This window comes from Anser anser, assembly GCF_964211835.1.
Source record: "Anser anser genome assembly, chromosome: 14".
Classification (NCBI taxonomy): domain Eukaryota; kingdom Metazoa; phylum Chordata; class Aves; order Anseriformes; family Anatidae; genus Anser; species Anser anser.
This window is the reverse complement of record NC_139735.1, coordinates 13,024,840-13,045,919: the sequence shown is the minus strand read 5'-3', so window position 1 is coordinate 13,045,919 and position 21,080 is coordinate 13,024,840. Positions and strand designations below refer to the sequence as shown.

At 41.6% G+C, this 21,080-nt stretch overlaps 1 long non-coding RNA gene across 33 annotated transcripts in view; it reads left to right on the top strand.

Moving 5' to 3' along the window:
• Nucleotides 1–21,080, top strand: part of LOC310881439 — a 63,571-nt gene that overhangs the window by 613 nt on the left and 41,878 nt on the right. For 23 of the 33 annotated variants that reach the window (XR_014572368.1, XR_014572369.1, XR_014572377.1 and 20 more), the window contains exons 1-6: nt 117–776; nt 4,702–4,852; nt 7,843–7,950; nt 11,222–11,417; nt 12,078–15,175; nt 19,303–19,426. This is a non-coding gene — a long non-coding RNA (uncharacterized lncRNA). The other 10 variants (XR_014572380.1, XR_014572381.1, XR_014572382.1 and 7 more) reach the window with 9 other exon arrangements.

The window sequence follows — 21,080 nt, the reverse complement described above, 5'->3', positions numbered from 1 at the left end:
GGGCTTCGGGCGGCGAGCGCGGCGCTCGGGCGGCGGCTGCGGAGCGGGGCCGCGGGGCTGGGGGGGGAGGCGGCGGGAACGGGAACGGGAACGGGCGGCCCGAGGCCGTGAGGCGGGCGGGGATAGAGCGGCACGAACCGTAGAGAGGAGCTACCGCGGCCCGCCCTGACCGGGGGGGGGGCTTGGGGGGCCCCGGGGGGGCCCTTGTGGGACTGGGGGGCGGCCGGGGGTCCCCGGGGTTCTGGGGTGGGAGCGCGGGGCTGTGAGCAGGGCCTGGGGGTCGCTGCGTGCCCGGGGCAGCGCCGAGTGGGTGACCCCGTTGCGGCTTCTCGGGGCTTGAAGGGGGCTTATGGAAAGATGGGGAGCGACTCTTTGCTCAGTCAGATGTTGACAGGATGAGGGGGAATGGCTTTAAACTAAAAGAGGGGAGGTTTAGATGAGAGGTCAGGAGGAAATTCTGCACTCAGAGGGCGGTGAGGCACTGGCACAGGCTGCCCAGAGAGGCTGGAGGTGTGCCCCATCCCTGGAGGTGTTCCAGGCCAGGCTGGATGAGGCCCTGGACAGCCTTATCCAGTGGGTGCCATCCGTGCCTGTGCCGGGGGTTTGGCACCGGGTGATCTTTGAGGCCGCTTCCAACCCCAACCGTTCCATGACTGTGATTCCTGATCCAGAGCAGCCTGCAGCAGCAGCTGAGACGGGCCTCTGAGCGAGCCGTGGTTTAGCCAAGGAGAAGCTGTGTATTGCAAAGTCCTTCTACAGCAAAACAGTAATGTCAGGTGTGATCAGAAACTCACGTAATCATGAAATTGGTGATGTGATTAAGTATAAATTTTCATAAGTAAGAAATGGGTACGTATTTGAAGTACTGGTGAATAGAAATGTGTTAAAAAACGCATTACATTTGGGTCATGCGTGAGCCTGCACCCACCTCTGTCGGCAGGCAGCCCGATTCCATGTCTATTGCTGGCGGGGGGCTCCTGCCCGCTGCTTGCTGTCTGCCTCTGGGTTTGCTTCAACTGCCTTGCAACAGGAGATGGCAGAGTTCCCAACCGGCAGCGTGGCACGCCTGTGTGAGAAATAGATATGCTTCATATTCTCTTTACCCTAGTGGTTTCCTTCAGAAGTATGAATATTGCTGCCCCTGTGCTCATTCCAGCTGAACTGTGTACTTTAATGTTTATTTCTTAGTTCCATAGGCACAGAAATTCTTGGTGATTCTGGCAATTGGTCTCTTTCCAGAGTATGGTTTTCCCGTTGCTGGTAATTCTTGTTATGAACTCATAGTTCTTGTTCAGTATAATCCCTGTTTTATGTGTGGCCGGCTGCAAGTTTCAGCTCCGAGTGGGGTTTTTCAGCAGATGTGGAATTGTTTTCTCTTCCGTCAGCATAGGAGCCTGCTCTAACTACCAAATTTCTTTTGGCTTTCCATGGCTTTTATTTTTTTTTTGCAGTGTCATATATGGGACACACCCTTTATCCTTTTCACCCCAGATTTGTCCTTATACCTTAATTACCAGGTCATTTAGTTGTCTGTTTTGGTAAATGTATCTGTGTGAAGCAAAGGATGTTATGATTGTTTCATGTTAGCAGACTGGTATCTCCTAGGCTACTAAGTTTGTCTGGGGATGAAGACTGCATGCACGATAGAAATATCGGCATTTTCACTCTATAATCTCGCCTTAATTTTCTCTCTTATCAAGGTGGTATCAGTAATTAATGCCCCCAGAAAATTCAGCTGTGTTTGCTGGTATCATTTCATCCAAGATCTCCCAGCTAATCACGGCGTTATCGTTGCTGTTAGTCCTCGTTTTCTTTCAAGTCCCCAGCTGTTCGGTGCGTGATACTCTGTCTTTTCTGCAACTGGCGAGTCAATAGCAGCGCTAATCTGTTTTGATTCATATCATGAGGATGCCACAGGAGCTGGAACAACTTCAGTTGTGCGGTTGCTGCGCATTTATTGCTTTTCCTCTGGAGAAGGAAAATAGCTGAATGAAGAGGAGATGAGAGGGAAGCTCTGAGAGATGAGGAAGGGGCCTGTGCAGAGCGAGAATAAAGCGGAGATAGCAAGGTGCGGAGCAAGCGGAGCAAGGGGCAGAGATGTGGGGTAAGGTGGCTAAAGGAGTGTGTGTGGAAGAGAAGTGACTGGAGCTGTGCAGGCAGGACGGCGTGTCCCGCGTGAGGGCTGCTCCCTGCATCTTTTCAGGTCAGCTCCTTTGCGTCCTTGCAGCTGGCAGTGAGAGAGTGGAAAGGACACGGAGAATGACGAGGTGATAAGCCATGAGGAATTGCTGCAGGTCCAGAGCGCCCTGCTGCAGCTTTTCTGATAGCTGGTGGTGGGATTTTGTTCCGTGCTCCCAAGGGTGCTGAGGGAACCGGCTGATGTCATTGCTGGGCCGCTTTGGAAGGTCGTGGTGATCAGGGAGAGGTTTCTGATGATTAAAAAAGGGCAAACTTCATACATGCATTCAGGAAAGGTGGGAAGAAGGATTGGGCAGTTATAAAACAGGCAATGTAACCTCGCTCTCTGGATGGTGATGGCACGCCTTCTGGAAACTGTCAGCATGTGGAGGAGAGGAAGGTGATTGCGGGCAGCCAGCGTGGGTTTGACAAGGGCAAACCGTGCCTCTCTGGCCCGATTGCCATCTGTGATGAGACAGGCTCAGCGAACAAGGGGAGAGCCGTGGGTGTTGTTTACCTTGACTTTAGCAAGGCCTTTGACATTGTCTCCCATAGTATCATCGTATCAAATTGGTGAGGTATGGACTGGATAAATGGACTATAAATCGGATGGGAAATTGCCTGAATTGCTGAGCTCCAATGATGGAGATCAGTGGGCTAGCACACAGAGAGTACCTGAAGAGGCTGAGAGAACTGGATTTGTTATCACATAATAATTTTGAGAAAATACTTTGCTCTTTAAGGAATATATTTATTTTGGTGCAAGGAGGAAAACATACTGGTTGTAGAAGGCAATTTAACCTCCTCGAATTTCAATGTTTGTTTTTATTACCAATTCTCAGGCCTTACAAAAGCCTTGGAATTGAAACCACTCTTTTATTCATTGGTTTAAACACTCATTAATGGCAGTCCCCTATTAAAGTCCAGGCAAAACCCACTTATCTCCAAGTTCTTCATAATGTCTTTGAGGCACTTGCCACTGGAACTTTATTTCCTGGGTGCTGGAACTGTTTCCTCATGTCTCTGCTAAGTTAGGTATTTATTTCATCTGTGTTTTCTTTTTCTGCATCTTGAGCAAAGTAACTCGGTGGAACATGTAAGCTTTGATGCACGGTTTTTCTCTAGCTGGAAATTTATGGTTTTTAAAAAAAATCATGCGACTTTGACCAAGTATACTTGAAATGCTGTAATTACAGATGATCTAGTTTCACAGCTCACAGACAAAGAAAATGTGTTTGTTTTACTTTATTAGATTTCTTATAATATGTTCATACAAAAACAAATGTGCATATACACACTCCGTCAATACTGCCAACTGCAATTTATTAAGGTTTATAAATTTATTCCACTAGGTCACTTTATTGTTAAACAGACATTGAATGCAGAATCAATGCTAAAGATGGGGAGGCTAAATTTCAAAGTAAACAATCTCATCTTTCTGTTAATAGGTTTATAAGAGACATTTTTGAGGAAATCATAATTAATCACAGACCTTGAACCTGGACTGTATTTCTCTTAATGCAGTTGTATTTTTCTAATATGAAAATAAGGGAGAGAAAGTGTCTGGGCATAAGCAGGAGCTTGCACCGCTGCTCCACTCCTCCCTGAGAGCTGCAAAGCCCCTCAGTCAGTCACCGTAATCCAGAGCTGAAACGGGGGCGCGTTTTGGGGATATATCTCGTTGCTTTGTGATGAACTCGGAGGCCCTGGGAGAATCTCTTGGTGTTGACAGCCCCTGACAGTAAATGTCACATGAATTCGGAGGGAGCTCAGAGCCTTCTGGTGACTGCTATGAGAAGAGACATCATGACAGAAAGCCTGATTGATGAGCGATGCCACGAGTAGAGGGAGCGCTGTGTGGTGATTGCCTATAATTGAATGGTCCGTGGAAGTTATTTCTGGGTTCCCTTTGAACAGTGGCACGCACTCCAGAAGTGTTTTCACATGGGAGACCTACAGATTTTAACCCTTGTACTCAGCAATTCCCTGTTAACGCCGCATTAACAGACTTTAAAACTTAATGGGCTGTTTTCACTTCAGGTCCAACGCTGGGCCATATCATAATAATTAAACAAGCGTCGACAACCAGCCATGGTCAGCCATGCAATTACCTTTAGAAATGTTTCATCGTCAGCTTTCGCCTCCTCCTCTCAGCGCTTTCTCCTTGTGGCTCAGCTCTGTGATCTGACAGCACGGAGACGTTGATTATCAAGGTTCTCCCTGATTCTGATGATGTGCTCCTGTGACACGGACTTGTCACAGCCGTGTTAAGCACAGCAGTGATGCTTGTGGCATTAAACGGGAATGTGAGACGTTGTAGCCCCCTCACCCAGCAAAGCGTCTGCTCTCACTGACCAATTAAATTGGCTTCTCTCTCATTAAAACCCTTGTGCAGACTCTGGTATGTCACAGATCTTTAAAATCTCCATTACGATTTCCACTTTCTTCTGGGTATTTTTAGCTTATACTTGAAGAAATGATTATTGTCTCTTGCACTTAAACATATCAATTTTGGCTCCACAGACATCTCCTCTGGGCCATATTGAAAGACCTGAGCTGACTTGAACTGCTGAATCCGTAGGGAGGATTTCAACACAGCTCTAAGTGCTGGGACATTGGAGCCGTGCAAGAAGGAAGAGGGAGAGAAATTCAAGCCCTCCCCCCCTTCCCTTTGGTAAGCCAGGAGCACATCCCTTACAGATTTACTTGGTTGTGCCAATTTAATGTGATTTCTTCTGAGGGCCAGGAACCACTCAAGGAAGGCTGACAGGTTTTATCAACAGAATGGAAACTGAAGTGATAAGGTGAGAGTTATTGACCTGATAACTAACAAACAGAAAACTTCAGTGTCCCTCAAGCTAAATATTGCACTCAGCAGGTAACTAAAAGATGGCAACAGCTGTGGTCTTGTCACTGAGTGAGAGTATGTTTTCGTGTAGAGGAGCAGGAGGTGAACTGTGAAAACAAACACATTCAGTTTGCTACAGACTATTTCCCTCTATTACTTTTAATGAGAGCTAAACTCCAAAATGCACATTGGGACAATAATATTTGAGATAGTAGGAACTCTTTGTACAGCTCCTAAATTCTAGACACCAGGTTGCAATTAAAATGATTGCTTTCGTATTATTAATAGCTCACCAGTAGTTTAAGGCTGTTAGCAGGTAGGAGACCAATTGGTACTATTCGCTGCACAACTGACTGAAAAGCAGCGCTGTCCTTGAAGGAGCTAAGCTAACAACCTGAACCCACAATGCTCAAACGAGTTTGAAAAATGAGAGAAGTGTAAAAAGGTGAAAGGAGCCGTGTTAAAATGCATCGATGTGGAGGCAACCTGGCTGGGTTGCCAGAGTCAGTTAAATGTTAGTAAATGCTGCCTAAGTATTCTGTGTTTTTTTTTTTTGTTGTTGTGGGTGCTTTTTTTTTTTTTAATTTCTAAAATTGTAGTATGGGGAGGGCAGATGGGAAAGGAAGCGGAGGCCTCTAATGAGTGATGACTTAAAAGTAACGGGCACAAAAAGTACTGCAAGTACAGCAGTCTTTTGTTCCTCCTTTTCTCCCCATATGTTTTTTCCTGAAATCATGCTGGGATTGTCTGAAATCTGTTCCTGAAGCCTAGCTGTGGCAATTCTCACGCATGCCTTGAAATTCTCATGTGACAGAATATGAAGGCTTCAGTGGCTGAACAAAAAGCGGGTGACAGAGTTCTTGTACGATGTCCATTTCCCCGTTCAGGCACCTGGCCTGCTCAGTACAATTGGGAAAGACAAGTGGCAAGTCATTGCTTTCTGTTCAGCCTGTGCATGCTAACTTTGTTTTTCACGTGGAAGCAGTTTTGTACTTCTTATCATGTTTGTCATTCTGCCATGTGTCTTTTTCTGTTAGAGGCTTTTTTCTTTTTCTTTTTTTTTTTTTTTGAGGTGAGGGTACCAGAACTGCACTTGATATTCAAGAAGCAGATGCACCAGGAATTCATACAGTGACATAGTCATACTTTCCTTTCTAAAGAAGTCTGAACTTCTGATTTTTTTGACTGCTATTGAGCAGTGAGGTGATGTATTCATAGAACTAGCTATTATAACTTCAAGATGCGTTTCCTAAATTGTGCAAACTGGTTCAGAACTCGGTACTCTAAGTGGAAAGTTAGTGTTGCTTTTCTCGGATAGCCAGATTGTAGTTGTCAGCACTGAAATTTATCTTACATTTTATCATGAGGCTGCTTAGTGTCATGATGTCTTTAAGTTTGTTTTTTTTCCTAGTAATTATTATCCTAACAAATTCCATTTTTATCAGAAATCTTCATTTCACCACTCCACCGTCTTTCCAGATCATTTCTGAATAAACTATAGCCTTAATGCATATCCCTGTGAGACTCCACTGATGGTCTTCTTCCACTGAGAAAACTCATCCTTTAGTCTAATCTTTGATTCTTGTATCTAATGAGTTATTTATCTCTGTGAGGTCCTTCCTTGCCTGTAGTCCACAGCTGTTTAGTTTATTTAAGAGCCTTTGATGAGAGATCACCTTAAATGTCTGAAGTTTATGGAAGCTTGGGGTGAATTGGAAATACAGGGAAAATTTCTTAGCTTGATCTCTGTTATTCGTCTGTTTTTTTGATGCCTTCAAAGAATTCCAGCAGATTTAGGAGGCTCAGATTCCTTTTTGCAAAAGCCGTGTTTACTTTTCCTTAATGTGTTAAATTTATTCATGTATACACTAATTCTGTTCTTTACTAGAGCTCCCACCAATATGACCAGTATGGACATTAGACTTAGTGTTCTGTGGTTTCTTGAATCGCCGATGGATTTATTTTTAAAAACTCATTTCTTACTAGTTACCTTCCAGTCCTTTGATAATCGCAGCAATTTTCAGGGAAAGGTTACATACTATAGGTATTAGCTCAGACGATTCATATTTAACATTCTGTAAAAATCTTATATGAATATCATCTGCTTCCAGTGATACTCTGTTATTCGTTTTGTCTGGTTTGTGGGCTACTCTTAACAATGTTTTAAAATCAAGACAAGCCTTCTATGAATCTCTTATAAACAAGATGCTGGTCTCTGAGTTTCTCAGGATCCTCCAGGTGAATAGAGATTTAAAAAAAAGAAAGTTTTGTATTTTTTGTTATGACATTATCTTTTCTAAGTGCTTCCTTCATATCTATATAGCCCACTGGCTCCTGTAAGCATCTTGCTCTTGATGTGTTCAAGGAGGATTTATTACAATTTTTTTATTTCTTCAGCAAACTGTTTCTAAACTCTTTTTTTCAGTCTGCGTTATTGTGCTTTTACCTTTAGTCTGCCAGAATTTATGTTCTTTTTAGTTTTCCTTTTTCAGACACAACTTCAGCTTTTTGCAGGGTACCTTTTAACTTCCAACAGCCTCCCTGATCCTGCTGTTTTATGATGCTAGCTTTTTGTTTTTCCTCTCAAGTCTTTCTTGACAGGCTATATGCATTTGCTTTGAGCCTCCAATATAGAATCCTAAAATAGTCTACCTGCCATCTGAAAACGTTTTACCTTTCTGGCTGCCACTCTGAGCATTTTTTTATTATTATTTTTAGTTTTTACAAATTTCCTCATTTTTTGAATTCCCCTTCTCTGGAATCAACCACAACCACTGCATTTGCTAACATTTATTTATTTATTTATTTTTCTCCAGAGTGTGCAGTCATGAATGAGATGAAAGGATTAAGTGTGTTGGCCTAGCCCAGTGTCTGGGAAGGATGGAAAGATCAGCCACTACAATTTCAACCTTAAGTGTGAACAGGTGAGGAAGTGGATTGCTGGGGCTGGAGGCTGCAAGAATTCATAGAATCATAGAAAGAATTGTATGAATTGTGGGCTTGGGTTGGAAGGGACCTTAAAGATCGTCTAACTCCAACCCCCCTGCCATGGGCAGGGATGCCACCTATTATGTCCTGTTGGCCAAGGCCCCATCCAGCCTGGCCTTGAGCACCTCCAGGGATGGGGCATCCACAACATCACTTGGCAACCTGTGCTAGTGCCTCACCAACCTTACAGTGAAGAATTTCCTCCTAATGTCTAGTCTAAATCTATCCTCTTTTAGTTTAAGACCATTCCCCCTTATCCTATCATTATCTACCCAAGTTAAGAGTCCTTCTCCATCTTTTTTATAAGACCCTTTTGAGTACTGAAAGGCTGCAAAGAGGTCACCCCGGAGCCTTCTCTTCTCCGGGCTGAACATCCCCAGCTCTCTCAGCCTTTCTTCGTAGGAGAGGTGCTCCAGCCTGTGATCATCTTTGTAGCCCTTCTCTGGACTCACTCGAACAGGTCCACATCTTTCTTGTGCTCCTGCTCTGGAACATCAGCTTCCTTCTCCCACCTACAACAATTAAAATTCCAGTGAACTGGAAAAAAAGCCATCTGGGCTGATTTGTTACCACACCACTGAAGTCGCACACTAACTATCCGGAGTGTTCTGGAGTGGAGGCTGTTTCCACTATGCTGGTGAGAACCAGAATGAGGTAGCAGAGAGTCACGCAGACAATGTCCAATTCTCCCATGAACTGACATACGAGTGAGCTGGTGTGCCAAGAAGTCTGGAAGGACAGTGTGTGAACACAAGTAGTCCGTCACTGGGATAATGTCAGAGAAGCTAGGGCTTGGATTACGTCATGACTTTGGTTTGCAGATAACAAAATCCTGGATAAGGCCTGACAGCGAAAGGAGGAAGACCGCAGGTGGCAGAGGCTGGTATGCTAGCTGATTCTTTTTGGGTCTCTCCAATTGCACCTTGCAGTGAGCAGTAGCTGCTTACTAACAGCTCCGAAGCTGCTCTGGAACTGGCGGGGGACAAGCAGTCTTTGCCAAGCAGGTGCCGCACATCAGCGTGTGACTAAAGCTTGCTTACCAGTGAAAAGCATTTGCTTGGAGGTTGAAAGGCACCACCACTCAGCTGCTGCGAAATACATTTAAAGCCAGGGTGAACCAAACAACACCAGTTACAGTGCCACTGCTGACTAGCATTGACTGCTTAGCAACAGGGAGAGTGATATGGATACAGATGAATTGACTGTTTTCTGAGCAAGCTGGGTAGGAGCAGAAGTAATTAGCTGCTAGCTGATGAAAAGGCATGCTTAATTATTAGTATAATTATAGATATAATAGACCAGGAATTATTCAGTAAAAGTAGGAAAACCAATACATTACAAAGAAGGTAATCAGAATGGAAGAGAAAATGACAGCAGTGTGAATTCTTGAGAAGAAGATGTAAAGAATTAAGATGATAAACCTGGAATCTTTTGGATTTCCACCCTCTGACGTTATCTACTCAGTTTAACAATGGTGTAAGGATATACAGAGCTAGCAAGGCGTGTGGCTTGCATTATATCTGTCTTTATGTACTGTTGATTTAACTGATTGTATGCCAGTGAAGTTGAGCTATATTTTCATAAATTTCAGAACCTGCACAATTTTGTGAGGGTCTTTGTTCTCCTGCCGGCAATATTATAGCACAACCACTTAATTTGGTCAGACCTGTGGGATGCTGAGCTATAGCTGGTTCTGATCAGTATTGGTAATTGATTATAATTTAGATAAGGCAGCAATGCTTTCCCTTGGCATCTGAAGTAAGTAATTGCTCCTAAGAAGCAGTCATGTCAGTCAGCTGCTCTGCCTGTTTTCTGTGCAGTGGCAGAGACATTAGTAATACATTCTTGAAATAGGATGTGTAATCACTGAAATGGATAATCTGGATAAAATTTCAAATACATATCTTCTGCTGTCAGAATGTAGATGTTGCTGGTTCTGTTCTTGTACTGGGGAGTAGGCCAGATACTCATGGCAGCAGCCGTGGTCTGGTGTCTTCTATCAGAACCTGGAACTGAGAGGCATCAGATTATGACAATGTTAGAAAAAAAATGCAGATGCTATAGATGACGGTGGAATGGGAGACTGTCACCAGCTGCTCTAATCTGGCCTCTATGAGAATGAAAGTAGTAGTGCCAAATGCTTATAAACCCTTTTACCCACTGCACTGGTTAGAAAGGAAAATTAAGATACAAAGATTTTATTGAACTACTATTTGAGGACTAATTATTAAAATGGCTTTTGATTAATGAGTTGCAAGTCCAGCTGGTTTGACAAATAGCATTTTGATAAGGAATTTGTAAGATGGATAGTCTTAAGATGGTGAGTTGAAGGTATCACGCCGTAACCCTAATGATGATGTTAATGCAGAAATGATGTAAATGTGCATGAGCAATTACTGTATCACTAGGGTACATCAGGACAAATTGAGTACAGACAAACTCTAATCAGCATCAGCTGAGCGCAGAATCATTGAAGAATGAAGCTGGAAGAAATCTCAGCAGATCACTTAGTCCGTCTCCTTCCACAACAGAATCGGATCTGCTTACAACATTCTCGGCGTATGAAGAACTGTTGTTTATCTTCCATTTGTTGGCAGACATTTGTCTGCTACAGGACTGTTACTGCACCTATCCTGACTCTGTCCTGACTTAATCAGGACTGTTATTGCCTCTCTCCTCAGTCTTCTCTCTTCTGAGCACCTCCTGTTCTCGGTCTTTTGATTCAGGTCATGTTTTCCAGACCTCTAACCTTTGTTGTTATTCTTGCTGCTTGGCCTGTCAACCTTTTTTGAGGAGCAGTACCCAAGACTGGACATGCCTCTGCACTGAGGCGTTACTAATATTGAGTACAGCAAAAGAACCTGCAAGATGTCTTGCAGGTAATTCTTCTGTTAATGTATCTGTGCAGTGTTTTCTCATCGCTCAAGAGGATGACCCCTGTTCAGCTTGTGATCTATCAGAACCTTCAGATTTTTTTTTTCAGACTGCTTTCTGCCCATCTGATGTCTGTCTTGTATTTGTGCACCGTACTCCTGCCTAAGTTAAAATGCTACGCTTATTACAATTGAGATGACTCCTATTTTTATAGACAACTTGTCCAAGTTGTCAAAAGTTTTTAATACTTCTGTCCCCCATGTGTGTGTAGCCAGTCTTCACAGATTTAATCTTGGCAGATTTAATAAACACACAGTCCATTTCCTCATCCAGGCTATCAATAAAATATTGAATGGAACTGATGAACAGCTGAGTAGCCATTCCATTTGTACTTTAAATTTCACGGTGAACCATTGGAAACTGCTCTCAGAGTGTGGATTCCAACCAGATTTGTGTCATGTCCTCCACCTGGGCATTCTTGTACTAGCATCTCATGTTGGATGAAGTTAGAAGTCTCAGTAGCATTGAGGTATGTGGTATCTGCTGCTTCTTCCCTATCTGCAAGATCTTACCCTTCAGAGAGGAAAATTAGACAGAATCTGCTTGATTTCTTCACAAGGAGCTCATGTTGACAAGTACTCATCTCCTTATTAGTTTCCATGTGCTTAGAAATCATTCAGATGGTTCTTGTGTTTTTCTTTTCCTAGAAATTAAATCTCTCGGTATCTTAGTTACTCTGCTTGACTTGCAGAATATAACTGCTAGTGGTTCAAGTTGCTTGAAATGTAAGAATTTTGAGGACAGTTGTGACGACAATGATACAGACTTCTCACCAGTAGAAACCCTGTGCCAAATGTGAAATTCCTGTGCTGAAGCACAGAGACACAAAAGGTTCTTGAGAGAATGGTGAAAGGAGTGTTTTAGTAACAAAAAAAAATCATTTGGAGAAATTATTGTGCAAATTCGGTTTAACTTGAAAAAGAAATTTCAGGTTAGCTTGGGAGTATTCTGAACAGTTTGAAATACAAGTCTGAACAGTCTTGTAGAAATATGATCAGGGTCATGCAAAAGAAGTTGGGAAACCTTAAATTTAGGCTGTGCTAACTTCTTTGCGTATATCAGATTGGTAGTGAACATCTAAGAAAATAGAAATAGAGATTAGACTAAATTTCATAACCTTTTAACCCAGAAAGCCTGGATCTCTTCAGTAAAGTGTTTTCTGAACTCTAATATATGCTCAGTGTTGACACGGGCTTATTCACAGAAGAGGATGACCTTTGCACAGCTCAATGGTAAGTGTGTGTGTGATGAGTTTTAGTATCTTCTGTTCAGTGCACCTACCTGACTGTAGGTTTGATCTGACCAAAACAAAGTATTAGGCTTTGTCTCGAAGCACTTCTGCTGGAGTGTTTGATACTGTGCACACAGGAAGTGTATACACATTTACATGAACGCTCCAGTATATCAGTCAAACAAGAAATGTGCATTGCATTGGTATGAACCCTTTGCTGGATTTCAGAAACTTATTTTGCCTGAATTTAGTATTCTAAAGGTCAAAAAACATCCCCCAGCAAACTCTTCATTCTTCATTAACAAGTGTTATGGTCAGTACCATTTCTCTGTGCATTTTGTTATGTAGAATTATCATGGTTGTGCCTTGAAACGTTTGGAATATGTAACTGCTGGCAGAGGAGGGAAATCTGAAGTGTCATTCAAGTCCCAGAATATAGGCAGATGCATTCCATTTTGGGGACAGGAATTTTGAAGTGTGTGGGGGACCTGCTATGACTCTATCCTCTTTCGTCCCTTTTTTCACGATCTTCAGCAGTATAGATTCCCATCTACTTCCCAGTTTTTTAAGCTTGAGAAGCTGCAGAAGTACTTTAGAAATCACTGGTGTGTGAAAATTGTTCTTGCGTTCTGGCATCCTTTGGTTTTGTGTGTGCCCTCCACAGGCAGGTACTCAGTGTGAGGCTGGAAATGTTCTTGGTGATGAAGCTGAGACACACGGGAATTTACTGAGGGCAGGGGTGAAAAGTGAATCAGTATGGATTTTGTAACAGAGAGGTGAGTCATTTTTTTAATAGTGAGGACTTCTGCATATTACCTCTAGGTGAGTTCTATTACAAGGCAGCTGTTAACATATTGCTGTGAATTGGCTTGGAAAAAAATTAAAATTGCAAAAGCACACAAATTTTAGATAGACAGAAATAATCATGACAATAAAAATGGTTGAAAGAACAGAGCTACAGCAACAAGGTATCATTTCTTAAATAAATGGGTAGCTAGGAAAGGGTGTAGGGAGACATGCTGCTTGGAGATCACAGAGGCACCTAGGCTTGACAGTTTCTATGACTGCATGAAACTGAGAAACACAGCCAAACCCCCGCTCTCTCCTAGCGTGTTATACTGCACAGCAATCAGGTTTAGTAACACATTGCTGAGAGAGACTCCCACTATTTAGTATTCATTATAGATGGCATTTTTCAGATTGCAGCACAGCAGTGTAAACAAGTGGTGCTGGAGGAAGAGTGGAGAACAGCATTTCTCCAAGTTCTTATTTATTTGTTGTTGATATTCACTGAGCTACACAAACTTGTGGTACCGCCAATTTTGGGAAAGGAAAGTAACTCTCAAAACACCAGCATTTTCCAACACTCTTGCAGGAGACCAACACTGCAGGAGGCAAAACACAGTTCCTGCAGGTGGACATGCATGTGGCTTCCTTGTGAGGCTGAAACATCTGGTACATCTCGTTCTGTGAGTTGTTGTGGAGCTGCAGGCCTGCCTGGGTGCTGCCAGCTGCCTGATCTGTATTCCCATTTACACCATGCTTTGTACCCCTTGTCTGCGTGAGGAAGGAGCCTGTCCCTGCAGATGGGGTGCTACTGTGCTGGACATCCACAGCTGCGAGCAGAAAGCTTCCTGGACAGGCTGGTATTCTGAGGGCGACCAGTATCCGCAGGATACTGAGTCTGACCAGCTGCTGACGTGTCCAACTCTGGGACAACGCCAGCTGATGCCATAGCACCCAAAGAGCTATGCCCCCTGTGTGCTTGCCCTGCTTTGCAGGGAGAGGTGCATGGCCACTCTGCATCCCATGGAGGTTTGCCCACTCTTAGCTGTGTTTTGTTTGTTTGTTTTGGGGGTTTTTTGTTTGTTTGTTTGTTTTCTGACAGCATTTTTTTTTCCAGGTCAGCTGGACACCAGCCACTCAGAAAGCAACACAGCTTTGCTGTCATCCATAAATCATTAATTCCTGTAGGCCACAAGGGTGCAGTCCTCTCTATCCTTCCCTCTCCAGCTGGAGGTGTTCTGTTTCCTCCAAAGTGTCTCCGCTTTTGAAACACCTCGGTGGATGGATACCTATCTTTTTTTTTTCTTTTTTTTTTTTTTGAGCATTAATGACAGATTGTCTTAAGGAGGGGGGGTATTTGATTACTCCCACAACTACTTCACAGTAATACTTAACTTAAAACTGGGATCTGCTCAAAAGTGTGTGAGCTTCCTAAAAGGAAATTAAAAGCAGCTGTTATAAGCATGCAGAAGATGAGAAACTAGATGAAAATATCCTATTTGAAGCTCAGAGCAATATATCACTAAGTGGAATAATTCTGCAAGGGACCAAAAAGACAATATTCGAACAGTCAAGTAGAAGAGAGTATTCAAAATCTGGGAGTTCTGAGCAAATAAAGAAACTATTAAAAACAAAACAAAACAAAAAATACCAACACACACACAAAACACCAGAAGCCACCAACACAAAACATAAACTGTCGAGCTAAACCTGAAGGGCAGTCAAGGGAAAACTTTAAAGAAAAACTCAGTAAAGGAATAATAAAAACTGCTAGTAAAAATATTTTCAAAATTACCAGAATCAGGTACTTTTCCAGAGGTTTGTGATTTACTGTAAGAGAGGAAAAGTACTGAAAAGCAAACCTTTGTTGGTGCTCACTGTGGTTGAGGTAAGTTACTCTCCTGTGAGAGTCAAACTTATGGGGACAAGTGTAAGGAACTGTCTCAAATTAAATGATGTTAAAATGCATTTTAGGACTAATTGATAAGATGAAGAGTCAGAAAGTGCCCAGACCATATGGTATTCACTCAAGAGCTCCGAAGGAAAACAAATATGCAATTATGGAGCTACTATAGTTTGTAACCTGTCACTTAAATCAGTCTCCCTGCAGGAAGGATGGAAGATGGTAAATGTGTCAACAGTCTCCGAGAAGGTCCCCAGGAGTGAAGTGGAGAACTGCAGACCGTCACATTGGAGTCTCTACTGAGCAAGTGAGTGAAAATTATAAGAATAAAATGCACAAATGGATAAAACCTGATGTATTAGGGAAAGCTTTTCTAGTGAGAAACCACAATTTACAAAACCATTGTGAAATCCATTGTAAGGCTACTAAAGATGCAGGTAGGATGATGTAGTTACACCAGCATGAGAAATGCTCTGGTGGATCAGACTAGTGGTCCATTTGCCTGGACTGCCCACCTCTCATACCTATGGCCACAATTGTATAAGCCTTACTCATATTCCCCTCGTTGTCTTCTCTCCAAACTGAGAAGCCCTTTTAATGTCTCTTCTAAAGCAAGAACTAGGAATCAATTTAATCTGGCTTATGTTTCTTCACAAAACTTGTAATTAAGCTGTAAAATCCTTTGCTGTGGGTTATTATGGGTGCTCAAAGTTTACTTGTGCTCTGGGGGTAGCAGGAAAAGTTAATGGGGAGAAATTAAGTTAAAGCATAACCTGTTAAATAGTAAAACCAAAGACAGCAGCTCAAAAAATCCAAAGGCACGTTGGGAAACAGAATAATGTTCCAAGAAAGCATCACTGTATTCTCAGTGTGTTCTTAAACTCATTCTTCAGGCATTTGTATTGAAAGCCAGGCACTGTAGTAGGGGAACCTTCAGTCTGACCCAGAGCAGGCTTTCTTGTGCTTTGTTATGTTCTGTCAAAAGAAAATGAAATGTAGCTGTGCATGTAAACACTTCTGATGGTAATGGTGAACACTGAACTCATCTCCCCACTATACAAGCAAGCGATGAATTTTTATTTGAATGCTAATGAAGATCTCACCAAGATGCTGCTAGGTCTCATCTAGCAATATAGAGAGAAAAGCTACATGGTGGAAGTGAGCAAAGGATCTTTATGAAAGCATGAAAATGTATTGTGAATATTGATGTCGTTAGCCACTCACAGGTCAAAAGTATACTTAAATCTACTGACGTAATTTGAAATAGGTAACTAAGTATTAAGAAGAACATTTTCATACAATGAATCCATCTGTTATGCTCTAAAGGGAAAAGCTGTTATTTCATATATCCCCTTAACTCCAAACAATCCAGGCTTTATAGTCAAAAAACAGATCTTCCTACAGTGATCTAATATATCCTAGATCTCTTTTGGTTTTTGGATCAGAGCTGAGGCAAGCTTCTTTTACAAATTTGTGCTGCAGTCTACTAAAAGAGCTGTTCCCTGCCAGGAGAATATTACATACAGTTCTGAGAAAAATGAACAGAGTCAGCTTGTTTGAGAGCTAACTGATGCTTACTCACAACACTGATAAGCCTGACATTTACTGAGAAGTGCCACAATTTTCAGTCCAATGAAAAATCCCAAGAGGATGGTTTGTGTTTTTTTTTTTTTTTCAGTGATGCTTCACATTCTATTGACTCAGGATAAGCTGGAGTTTTCTGAAGTATTTTAGTCAAAAAAAATAATGGAGCCCAACTCCTCCGCTTGAATTACATACAGATGTACTAGTCTTCCTTGGCACATTTGTTAATGATTGTGGTATGTTTAATGATGCTCTACAAGTCGTCTGTGCCTTATGTGTCATATTTCATTCCTGTAGTGTATTAAAAGCACTTACATGAGAGTTCTTGGTGACTTGATTGCAATTACAAAAATTATACTCGGAATGATGTCACTGAGCACCTTTACATAAAAGCTAAAACTTGTAGTGAGATACCTGTTTGTGATAGTAGGCAGTGTTCTGGCTCTTATTCTAGTCTCTGCATCTTAGTCTGTGATTTGGCTTTATGTAGCATCCATAATACATGGCCATATAGGATTCTTCTGGAATAAGCCCTGCGTGAAAAAGACTGTCAAAAGGCTTTCAAATGTTCAAGTAGATTATGTTAAGCATTTCCCTTTTGATCATTATTATAAAGATGTTTTCAAATAATTCTAAAATTTTAGTGATGCAAAACTTTCATTACAGACACTGTGATAATTGGCTCCTACAATATCACGTTCCTTATCTAGGAATTCCATTATTCTATTTTTAATTATCATTTTGACCAACTTTCAATGTGCAGAGCTGTTTCGCTGGCTCATGTTATATCCTTTTAAAATAGGCAAGTAACCCAAATAGTGGCTGAGAATTTTCTGACAAAATTAATTTTCGGGAAAAAATATTCTTATTTATCAAAACCTGAACTTTTCGTGGGAACATATGTTCCAGATGTCAAAAGTTTCAAAATCCATCACTTCAGGGGCTAGTTTGTTCCCAAATTTAATCATCAATGCTGTTAAAAAAAAAAAAAAGAAAAAAAAAAAGCGTGTTTCATTTCTGGTTTGAATCACTTTCATTTTTCAGCCCTTAGTCTTTCTTCTGTCTCTGCTAGATTAAAAAGTGTTGGTTGATATTTTCCCCTTGTGAAGGTATTTATTGAATCACCCCACAATTGAGCTGTTTAAGTTTCTCAGTTACATGTTCTTCTCTTCTCATATGCTTCTTATGGCTCTTTTCTGCCCCCAATCTAATCTTTCAATAGCTTTAAATGTGAACATCAGAATTAGATATAATAGTGGTTTCAGTGGTGCTGTACCCGGAGGTTGAGCTGATTCCTTACTTCTAATCACTTCTCCCGTTTTATCACGCTTTTACCTTGAGCATTTGTGGTGAGTTCCTTGTCCACTAAGACCACCTAAGTCATAACCATTGTACTCAAGACACAATTTTCTGTTCTGTAAGAGCAGCCCATATTCTCTGTTGGTCCATCAACTGACTGCCTTTTCATGAAAATACTCCCTTCATATCTTGCATAATATTTAAGCAGAGAGCAGCCTCTCTTCTTGAATGTTCTGGATCTAGTAGTTCTGAAAAGCAGTCATGCTGTGTTTCTGTAAATTTGTTCTCTAACCTTTTATTCCTTTGTAACATTATGTTGATTTATTTATGAATAATAGAGGTCCTCATGTTTAGTATTTCACCTCTCAGCATTAAGCATTTAGTCTTCTTTCTCTGGTGACTGATGAGATAACCCTACATATATTTACATTCTTACAGCTCAGTCGGTACAGCCAGTTTCAGTCTATAGCCTTTTCCATTAAAAATTTTAGTTTTGCTAGATTTCTTACAACATTTTTTTTAATAAAATAAATTATTTCACTTTTATGACTTATACTTTCTTTTGCATAGCTTATGACCATGCACTACGGTATAACATCAGTTTTGTCATTGTATTTTACTGTGTTCTGCTGTGTCGAGATCTGATTTTATTACCTGTGTTAACCTAGCTTTTTATTATTAGTAGTGGTATTAGTATTGATTTATATACACACATTTATAATTCTTAATTAGGGGGGCACCTTTGTTTAACGTCTTAGTCTGATGTCATCCTGATATAATACAATTCCACTTATGAACTGTTCTGTGCTAAGCTTTTTCTCTGAAGTAGCTGGATACACAAAGTATTTTTGTTTTACCAACCCTTAGCAATCTGTTTGCCTTAGCTCATGACAGATTTCCCCCAGCTCCCACTTAATTAAACACATCATATATATTTTGCTTGTGGAAAGTCTGATTTTGCTTTTGACTTTTGATGGAGACCCTCACCTCCGGATAGTGTTGTCTTCTCCTCAGCCTAATTGGAGTTGTGTGTATAACTGGAAGGATTTCAGAGAAACTGTCAACAGTACCCTAGGGCTAAATCTTCTAGCCAGCAGACTGGCTTTGCCTTCCAGGATCCTTAGCTTGCATTTCCCTTTAAAATTTGTGACATGTAGTAGGACCTCATGCTCCTCCCCAGCACTTTCTAGCATCCACATAGGTGTCTCATAAAAGACCCCTTCATGTTCTGCCTACAAGTCAGCAAATCTCTGTCATTGCATCCATGGCTGCTGTTGCTCCTGGTATTTAAATTTATATCAGTGCAGTAGACAAAACGTTCTCAACTAAAAATGCATTTTGAAATACAGCCTTCATAGCGTTGTCAGCTTGCTTTTCCTCAGCTGGAAGGCAGCTTCCTGCTAGGATGTGCTGTGCTGAATGTGCATTGTGAGAGGAGCCTGAGCCTCCTTGAAGGGGAGATAAGAGCAACTAATCTGAGCTTGGCCTACTCCCTGATGTCCTTTTAGACTGTGTTTGTGTATTATATTTGTTCTCTCTTTGCTCCTCCAGATCAGAAGCTCTGGCCTCAAACCGCTCTGGGTATGTGATGCGATAGCCAGGTGTGCAAGGAAGACAGTAGCTGAAGCAATTGCTGAAGCATTAGTGACTATCCTGGAAGTTCTCGGAAGTGCAGGTAAGATCACTGAGCACTATACAAGGACAAACAGTTTACATTTTTGAGAAAGAGAAACCAGAAACCAGGGAATTAGAGACCACTCTTCCCAGAAGTGAGTCTGAAAAAAATATTACACGATCAATTTAAAGCAAATAGAAGATAAAAAGGAAAAAAAAGATATAGATTTACCAGGAATAAATCATGCGATCTCACTGTAATTTCCTTCTTTGAGAAAATAATGTCTAGTAGATGAAGAGGAGGCAGCAGATGGGACATATTTTGCTTTAGGAAAGCTTTTGAAACTGTTCCACATGATTCCCTCGGAAGCAGACTAAAGAAATATGGTCTATAACAGCGTGCCCAGTATTTCTGGCTGGGTGAGACACTTACCTTCTTTCTGTATAAGGGAGAGACCATATGTTGCAGCCCTTCCTCTAACACATAGCTGTATTGTGAAAGCATAGAAAAGCCAGTGCTTCCTGGGGCAATGAGATTTATTGCGTATGTGCAGACAGATCCACATGCTGCCGCGAGCAGAGGCCCTAAGTGGGCTCCCAGCAAAGATGGCCTGTGGCGTATTCAAAATAGTCCACCCAGTGGGGAGCCCTCCTCTCTGTAGACTCTAGTCCAGATCCACAAAAGAGTGAGGGCATCCGTGGCCAAGTTAATTGTCTTGGCAGGGAGGATGCTGTTCATAGCTTGAGGTTCATCGTTTAGAAGGTATGTGGTACTACTGTCGTGTGGGTGGCAATGGTGCACTGTCAGACTGAGAAGTGGTTTTGACTTTAGTCCTGCTGAGGTATGTCTTGGGTCTTGATCTATCCAGTGTTTTAATTAATAGCTTATATAATTTAACAAAGAACTCACTCATAGAATTTGTGGATAAAACAAGATGCACTCTGAAAGTCAGGGTCAAACTTCTAATGATCTTGAGAAACTGGAGAGCATGATCCGCAGATAAACTATGAAATAAAGAGACAAATGCTATGTGTCACATTGATGAAGGAGCAAATAAATACCAAAATATAAAAAGGGGATAACTGACTGAGGTTAAAGCATGCTATGGCAAGATATGGGAATTAGAGAAAATCAAAAATAAAACATGAGTGATTGATCACACAAGTCTTATACTGGGAGGTATTAACAAAATATATTATTAAAATCTAGGAGTAAGTCTCATTTTCTGCAGTGCTGTTGAGGCCTTTCCTGGACCTCTGCATCCACATTTAGCGCTGGAGAGAACTGGTGTTGTGAATCATATGGATACCAACGACAGAAGAATGAGTGGGAAAGAAATTCTGAAAGTGGAATCACGGTGTTATAAATTGTCCCAGTACCAGACAAGCAGATTCTCAGTTGTTGGTGAGACAGTTTTTACAAGAGAGAGAGGCTATATAAATCAATGTGAAACTAGATTGTAAGGTTTCAACATTCAAAAGCAATGAGGTATTTTTATAGTTGACAGTTGTGAAAACTCACTAAATAAGCAACAACACATGGTTCAAGATGGCAGCTCCTCTTCTAGAGAAATAAGCAAATTCTTGTAATTTAGAAAAAATGAAAGAACTAAAATCAATAACATTGAGGAAGGAAATAGCAAAGAATGGTCTCAGCAATTAAAGTCCAAGCTAAGCAGGCGCCATGAAGAATGGGCAACTAATCAATAAAAAAT